The sequence below is a fragment of the Podarcis raffonei genome, chromosome 13 (assembly GCF_027172205.1).
Source record: "Podarcis raffonei isolate rPodRaf1 chromosome 13, rPodRaf1.pri, whole genome shotgun sequence".
In the NCBI taxonomy this organism is placed as follows: Eukaryota; Metazoa; Chordata; class Lepidosauria; order Squamata; family Lacertidae; genus Podarcis; species Podarcis raffonei.
Genome location: NC_070614.1, coordinates 16896624 through 16905642, shown reverse-complemented (window position 1 = coordinate 16905642; position 9019 = coordinate 16896624). Strand labels below are relative to the sequence as shown.

At 44.2% G+C, this 9019-nt stretch overlaps 1 pseudogene; it reads right to left on the bottom strand.

Moving 5' to 3' along the window:
* Positions 1–6401, bottom strand: LOC128400808 (vomeronasal type-2 receptor 26-like; annotated as a pseudogene).
* Positions 6402–9019: the final 2618 nt, after the last annotated feature.

The window sequence follows — 9019 nt, the reverse complement described above, 5'->3', positions numbered from 1 at the left end:
CTATTTCTTCTTTATTAACTGCTGTTTGTCATTCAGATCAGGCCTCAATATGATAATGTAGCATTTGGGGAAAAAGATGGAACCCAGTAAACCAGCACTGGAGACCAAGATGGAGAAGATCTCCACAGCCACCATGTGTTTTCCCTTGGAGCTCAGGTAGACTGGAACAAAGGAGATCCAAACACTACAAAACAACAACATGCTGAAGGTGATGAATTTGGCCTCATTAAAGCTGTCAGGCAGTTTCCTGGCTAAAAATGCTACAACAAAACTGACAATGGCCAGGAGGCCCATGTAGCCCAGGACACAGTAAAACATGGCAGCTGACCCTTCATTACATTCCAGAATAATTTCTCCCGTCACAGAGTGCTTGTCAAAATGGGGAAATGGGGGAGAGGTTTCCAGCCACACAGTGCAAATACCAGCTTGGATAATAGTACAAGTCAACACAATGGCGCTTGCCAGTCTTTTCCCCACCCATTTCCTCATTCTGGATCCTGGTTTGGTGGCCATGAATGCCAGAACAACGGTAATGGTTTTGGCCAACACACAAGAAACAGTCACTGTGAAAACAAGTCCAAAAGCCATTTGTCGGACAAGGCAGGTCACTCTGTCTGGTCGGCTGAGGAAGATGAGGGGACAGAGAAAACAGAGAAGGAGAGACAGGAGGAGAACGTAGGTGAGGTCCCGATTATTGGCCCTGACAATTGGTGTGTCCTGATGCTTCATAAAGATGGCGAGGGACAATATGGTGAGGAAAGAGGAGAATACGGAGCCAAAAGCTAAGCTCATCCCAAGCGGTTCTTCCAAAGTCAAGAAGCTGATGGACTTTGGAATGCATTGTGTTCGGTTCCTGTTTGGATAGTAATCTTCTGAGCATCCGACACAGTCATTCATGTCTGAAAAGAAGAAAGGATTCCCTTCAAGGGTGCAACTTGAGAGTAGGTATGCATCCTCCTGGCAGTATGGGACTTACCAGTTGGATGTGGAAGAGACAATCCTTTTCAGACACAGGAGTGACTAGCATGGGGAGAAAGGGCTTTGGACGCCCCTCCCACAGACAATGATCTCACAGTCGCTTGCCGGGACAGTAAGGAGGTGGGTCTGGACAGCAGGAGTCCTGTCCTCTGCAGGTGCACTGCTGTAACTCATCTCCATCACCACCCAGGTAATCCAGTGATAGAAAACCTCTGGCCAGGGGGCCATTTTAGCAAGTTACACCTACCGGCCCTGTATCCGATGTCATCTCTAATGTTAGGTGTGGGGCAGGTAACAGTGTGCTTTCTAAACCCCAACCATCATCTGATCATTCGGGCTTGCAAAGCACCTCTTTGAAAATGCTGGGCCTCGTTGCTGGGCCATCAGCTGGTTGCAATGAAGAGCTCCAAGTCTGTGAACTTCAATCACCATGGAAGTCAGAACTCCATCATTAGCAGCAACTGTGACACCTTTCACTCTGCCACAGACCCTTCACAGGAATTCTAATATGGCACATATCTGAAAGCTACCTAATGTCTCCTACCTTTCTGGTATGAAATCTTGCCTTCTGAACACGGAGCACAGTCATAGCAGCAGAATTTCTCCCCTTCCTTCTTTTTTCTCCTAGTACCAGAAGGGCAATTTTTGTTGCATTGAGAGAGGGGTGGCACCTGTGAATTTTAATTAACCATAAGAAAATATTTAGCACAGGGGGAATAATGGACATTTGGAGAATCTGAACTCCATTTTCTGGGCTGCAAGGGATCAAGTGGATGGGAGAAATGGCCTGCTGAATATTAAGAGAATTTTGAAAGCAATGAGCTGTCAACAGCCATTAATGGCATCGAATGAGACAGAAGATGTTTTTGTGGCTCTGAAAGTGAAGTAATGGCCATTTTGATGTGTTTTTTAAAAAATAAAAATCAAAAGGAGGGAGGGAGGGATGGAGGGAGGGAGGGAGGCAGGGAGTCCAACTGTAGAGTAATATTATTATTTGGAAAAATACATTTCTTATAAAACTCAAAAGGATTTAAAGTAGAGTTGAAAAGGTGTTTTGACATTCTAAGTGATTTAAATAAGCAGCTACCACATACACTGTCAGGTTCCTTCAGTTTTTCCACCTGAAAAAACACAGATGTTGGGGACTGAAAACCCCAGACTAAATACACTGGGCCAAGAGACAATTGTCACACAAGTTAAGGTAAAGGGACCCCTGACCGTTAGGTCCAGTCACGGATGACTCTGGGGTAGCGGCGCTCATCTCGCTTTATTGGCAGAGGGAGCCGGCGTACAACTTCTGGGTCATGTGGCCAGCATGACTAAGCCGCTTCTGGCAAACCAGAGCAGCGCATGGAAACGCTGTTTACCTTCCCGCTGGAGTGGTACCTATTTTTCTACTTGCACTTTGACATTCTTTTGAACTGCTAGGTTGGCAGGAGCAGAGACCGAGCAATGGGAGCTCACCCTGTCACTGGGATTCGAACCGCCAACCTTCTGATCGGCCAGCCCTAGGCTCTGTGGTTTAGACCACAGCGCCACGCACATTCCACAACTTAAGCAGCCTCAAAAACAAGGATAGTGCTGGACTCTGCCAGACTTCTGCTACTATATCTTGAGAATTACTAGCCTCCAAACAAGCATTCTCTGCAGAATTCTGCCTCGTCTGTCTCCAGGGTCAGCTCCCTTTTCTTTCTCCCCAAAGAAGTTGGTTGGAGGTTAGGCTTAGGTCACACTCTGCTGGCCTAGAAATCTTTAAAGAATGTGCTAGACAGGGGAGTGGAAGACCAGGGTTCAAATGAAACTCATTGGGTGACCTTGGGCCAGTCACTGCTGCTCTCAGTCTACACTACCTTACAGGGCTGTTGGTTGTTAGGATAAGATGGGAAGTAAGCAAAGGAAAGGTGGAATAAAAATGCAATAAACAAACAAGTGTATAATAATGAACTATGTCCTGGCCTGCTTCAAGGCATCAGAGCCTGAAAACATTCATAGAGGTTTTCATAAACAACAAGTGAGAAAAAATACAGGATCCATGTCTCAGGTAGGCTTCCAAGATGCAAGCATCACATTTAGGACACACTGGAGTTGCAATTTCCTGAAATCATGCCCCACCTGGTCAAAACTCCTGTGCCACACCATTTTTTCTTCATTGATGGAAAACTCTTTTCCTGGGGGAGCATCCAAATTCATCCATCCAACCTTCATTCTGATGAAGGAGTTATTTGGGAAAGTGACCAAGTTGGTAATATCGAACCCAGCTTCTAATTCCCTCTTCTCACTAAAAGACACTTCTTCTCCCGCACTGTTGTTAAATGAGACACTCCTAAGAAATGGGTGGAGCTGCATCGAGATGGCAGGAAGAGGACAATTGTTTAAAACTCAAACGTATCTCATGTTCAGCATCACCTTTTAATGTGCCATTGCCTCTTCCAAGGCAGTAGACAAGATTTCATATAATCACAAAATAATAACAATAGCAATAATAACAGTAAATTTTGATCTCTCTTTCCTCTGTAGATTCCTCCGTATAGGACTAAGGCACACTGTATATGTATTTCAAAACTTAAACAGGACTTGCAAAATCATCATGCAAACATCCATGAAGTTCAATGCAGAAAGGGTATAAATGAAAGAACAGGAAAATGGGGAGAGGGTAAGACTAAGGGAGCAAAAAAGATGTTCCTGTTAAGACTCTAGTTGAGATACAAATTGCCATTGACAATATCACACCTAGCTGTTTTGAAGAGCTGAAGCTCAGGTGAGTGGGTTGTATCCGGTTTTCTCAGAAATGATCAGAAATGATAAATATTACTATAAAAAGATGGTTTGTTGTCCAAAATGAATGTCACTGTGTATTTCTGATGATACCATTGTAAATATGTTGCCAAAAAAATTGGCAAGATTAAAGTGGCAGCATTCATAGTAATTGCAACTCAATAGAACACAGCCCAAAAATCTGATGCTGGACACTTTGTACCACTCACTCTGGAATATAGCTATAACAAAGATAATCACAAATAATTTGAGATTTTGACAAGGACTAGACACGTTTCATATGATTTGGCATATACAGCAGAACCAACGTTTTCAAAACAACCCCCTCGCCCAAAACCTGGCAAATCTGGAACTATGCTTGGTGACCTGATACAATTGGACTTAATTTGGACTTTAAAGTCTTTATTTAACTCACGTGCAACTACACATCCTACCTGCCTATTTTTCAGTTTGGGTATTCTTCTTTCAATTTTTGTCTGTTATTAAAATTGCATTATCTTTGCTTTATCAACAATATAAAATGAAATAATTATTAAAAGATATACCCCCCAAAAAGAGCCATTACCTGCCAAGGCTGCAATTTCTGAAGCTGCGGTCTCCATCTTCTCACAATTCCTCTGTCTTTTGCCCTGGATCTGTACATGGCATCATGTAGGGCATGTGCCACAACATAGACAGCATTGTAGATGCTGTAGCTGTGGCCAGTCATGCTCATCCTCAAAGCCAGACGAGGGAAGGCTGTCCAGCTTCTCCAGTCCAGTGCAGGGTTCACTGAACTCAGTACTGGATTTGGAAAAGAAACAATAGAATGTCTGGAGCCAGAACTGCTGAAGAAAACCATCTTCACCTGCCATGAAAGGATTGAGGGAGTCAAGAAGGGTCTTGAATCCTTGCACCTCATTTGAGTGTACTGTGAAGCAGATGGAGCCATGAAATGGTTGCATACTCTGGCTCATTTGAAAGGCCAGTGCTGAGAAATCCAGTTGAGCAGTCATAATCCATACCTTCTCCATAGATGTCACGTTTTCTGCACCCCCTGCCGCTAGCCATAGTTGCAAAAAACCCATGGACTTGGCTTCTCCATAGACATTGACAGCATTGGCTTTGCTTTCCGCAATAGCAAGATAGGCTTGGAGCCACTGGGAGATCCTGTCATAATACTCTTCAAAATATGTGCCTTTTGAAATTCTCTCTGAAAAGGCCAAGCAAATGCCTCTCTGGAAAAGCAGAGTTTGCAGGATTTCCATAAATTTCTCTCCACTCTCACTATCCGCAGCGAGCAACCCAACCCACGTCCATCCAAACTGCAGAAGTAATTCAACAATCCCTGTGTACTGATGGGCTTCATTGGGCACCATCCGGTAGAAGGGAGTGGATTGGCTTTGAGCAGCATCCTCTGGCGCAAAGGAGCCATAAGTGAGCTAGAAGGAAACGGATACTTAATTCCCATTAATGCAGTAGAAACATTGATTATGTGTGGATAGCAATGATGAAACCATTGTGCTTTGGACGCACTGTCTTAGTAAGCCCGTCAGGGAATGGGCAGATGAGGAGGAGTGGTACCCCAATAACATTCCAGAGAGAAGGAAGGGGGGAGAGTATGATATGGTGGTTTGAGATGGGTCACACCCGAGAAGGAAAAATGACCTGGGAAACAATAGGTGATGAAAAACAGGAGCAAGGTAGCAGTCAGATGCATTAGAAACAATACAGTAGCAAAGTGACATTCTCTCTCAAGAGAGTTTGTCAGAGCCCCCTCCTTCCACAAGGATCAGACATGCTCTGCAGAACCCAAAAGAGAATTGTCCTGAGCAGCCACCATAGGCAGCAGGAGGCGTCTGGTTTCTAGGCAGAAATTGTCAGGGGTTGGAGTGATACTCTGAGCAACATTAGCTCAAGGGTGAGAGCATACTTTCGTGTCTTCCTGTGAATTAAAATGAATCCATTGAAAAGCTCTCTCTGATTTCACTAGGTAGATAACCAGTGAGCTGTTGACGGCACCCCTGACAGCCCCAAATTGTCCAGGTCAAATTAATTAAGGTAATGTACAAGGGACTGATGAGCAGCCTCCGTAATTCATCCTGGTTGGAGTCTACCTGAGGCCGGCAGACCAAGCTGTTCGCATACATAGACTAGGTGTGTATAAGTGTATCTGCAAAATGTTCCATTCATACCCTCTGAAGAACATGCACACGTTGGGAAATGGATGAAGACGGATGAAAGCTTTTATTGAAAACAATCTGAAATTTTCAAGAGGGCTATTATGGAATGGAAAACTTTTCTCAACAGGACAGAGGAAAGAAGAATGAGGGGAAATCACCATGTTTGACTCTTACCTGGGGAATCTTGTAGACACCTAAGATGGCTGCCATGTGGAGGGAAACCTCAAAGTCAAGTCCCCCAATGACGGCCATCAGATATTTCTGTTTGTCGCACTGGTAGTTGGGTACAAATCTATAGTGTGTAGAGAGTAGCTCCAAAGTGGCCCAGTAGGTCATCCTTTCACTGAAGTAACTATCAAAGATGTGGAATCCTAATGTGACATTAGGTAATAGATTGGAATTCTTGTTGATTTCCTTGACAGCAAACACCAAGGCCAGAATTTGCTGATAGTATTTTGGTACAACACTGCAATGAGAGTTGGACATCAAAGCGTTTTGTTGTGTACCATTTTTTGTGAATCTGTTTAAGGAAACTTAGGTTCCCTGCCTTTCTGTGCTAGGGAGCAACAAGGCAGCTTACAGGCAGATTTAATTAAACCAATAAAGAATTTGGTTTAAACACAGACACGAAAACTGCATCACACTGTTCACTCAAGTGAAGCTTGAATTCCACTAAGATGACGAGATCCTAGTAAGCCAGGTGTCCTTCAACTTATATTTGTGAAGTTGGTACTTCCTGCCTAAGTGCAGCACCTTACATTTGTCCCTATTCAAATTCATTTGTTAACCCAGTTCTCCAATCTGTTAAAGAAATCTTGAACCCTGAGGCAATGCCTACTCGCCTTCTAGGTCATATTTGTCATCCTGTATTAAAAGCTCCAATTCATCTTGCTTGTTTCCCATACCCTGTGCCTTTCAGTAGAGACAACTGAAACTAGGAGTCATTCCCTCCAGCTGCTTCCTTCTTGTAGGTTGTTGCCCTTTTGCAGGTTTCTGGAGCCCCACCTCAGTTTCTCATACATCAATGAAGCTATTGCCCCCAATACCAGGCAACCTTCTGTTGCCTGTAACGTTTTGACAATTGCTCTGTGTACTTTTTCTTTGAAGATTCTGTAAAACCCAATGGTAGAGCATCTGCTTAGCACACAGGTGGGGCTGGGGCAGACCCCTTTCTGAAATCCTGGAGAACCACTGCTACTCTGTGTAGACAGGTCTGAGCTAAGTAGACCAATGGTTCCTACTGGCCATTCACCCATTTCCTGTTGACATCAGAATGCTGGGCTCCCTAGACTATGACACCCATGTGACTGGTCGTGGGCATGGCTCCTCCACTCCGTTAAGCACTGCTCTGGAAAATGAGGTGGGGGATCTTGGGGGTGAGAGAGAAACACACCACCCAGAATACAATCTCCTATCTCACTGGCAGACTGCTCTTTCTTTGCTTCAAAGCTGGATCCTAGATAATCCACCTCGTTCCTATAAGCTTGACTAGAAAATTCAGGTGGTGGGGAGGGTTAAGTCTAAGACTGATCCTATATACGGGGAGGGGGATATTTTGCATCCATCCCTATTAGTAATAAATCCCCATAGAGAAAATAAATAGGATGTATTTATGAGCCCACATGGTGACTTAGGAATTAATATGACATGGAAACTGAAAATTTGAAATACTTACAATGGATTAAGAATCTGATGGATGGATGGCCATTGTTTGAAGGTTTCATGGTCAACAGAGGACAGGATGTGAGAAGCAAGGGCACCAATGATAAGGTCACCTGGCCGATAGTACTTGTGTGGGATATGGAGGTGACTGATGCTCCGATTGACATTTGACAGATTCGCCATTTGAGGCAGCGAGAAGATTAACAGCATCAACACTGCCATACTAGGAACAATACTTTTCCCTAGACAGAGATGGCCCTGCTTACACCTAATCAGCATTGGCATTAGAAACAGCCTCAGTACAGCAGCTTGCCTTAAATGGCACTCTCCGAATGCACCAGCTAAATTCCCAAGACCTAGGATCCAACTCCAGCGGAAAGCTCACTAAACTTAGTATTTGCTGGGGATGGCAGAGAGGATTTAATTCTTTTTAGACTGGATTCCTGGAAGTCTATGGAGGTCTAATCAGAAGCAGATTATTACCATGTAAGTGATAATAACAGGGGAGAGAGTAATGATCCCTTTGCCTCAGCTGGTCCATTGGAAGAAGCAGAGACAATGATCCACATAGAATAATCCCTCAGCAGCCTCCTTCAAGTGTTTTCAAGGCATTGTAATGAGGGGGAGCAGGAATAAGCCTGTTGCCTCTTCCCCTCTATTGCACCCCTGCCGCGAGTTGCATCACCTACTGTGTTCTCAGAAGAGAGCATCTGCAGCTTGCTCTACTTACTTTACTTTCTTACACAATCCAGAACCCTAAAAGTTGTCAATCACTCAAGAGAAACTACACAGGTAAAGAAAGCTCCTTGTGGGGAATCAACAAGGACCTCTGACCTGCAGCATTTAGGCCAACCAAGCCTCTCCATTGGGCTCAACAAAACATGAGGTAGGGAATTTGTTTCCTGGCTCTTCTTCAAGTACTGCTTCATACACACAGAGAGCTGCATGTACAATTCTGAGTTCAGAATAGGTATATGTGGCATCTGTCACTCTCTCTGGGAAGAGGGGTATTTCCCTCCTTTTCATTTTCTCCTCATAGCATAGGGATATTATCTCCTGATGCCACAGATATGCCAAAGGGTTCTGTCCTGGGCCTGCTCTTCTCATACCAGACCAATCTCATTTCTTTTCTTTTTTATGGCATTACAAATTTGGTGGATCAGGAGAATGCTGCGGTCATAGTCTATTTTGAGTTCAGTCAGGCTTTTGGCAAAGTACCCCATTCTATTTTCATGAGGTAAAATGTGTGCTGAACATGTGCAGAGGAGGGCAACCAGAAAGATGATGGGTGGGAAACCAAGCCTTATGAGCAACGGTTGAGGGAGCTGGGTATGTTTAGCCTGGAAAAAGGAGACTGAGAGGAGATATGATACCAATCTTCAAATACCTCAAGGGCTGTCACATGGAAGATGCAGCAAGCTTGTCTCTTGCTACAGAGAGTA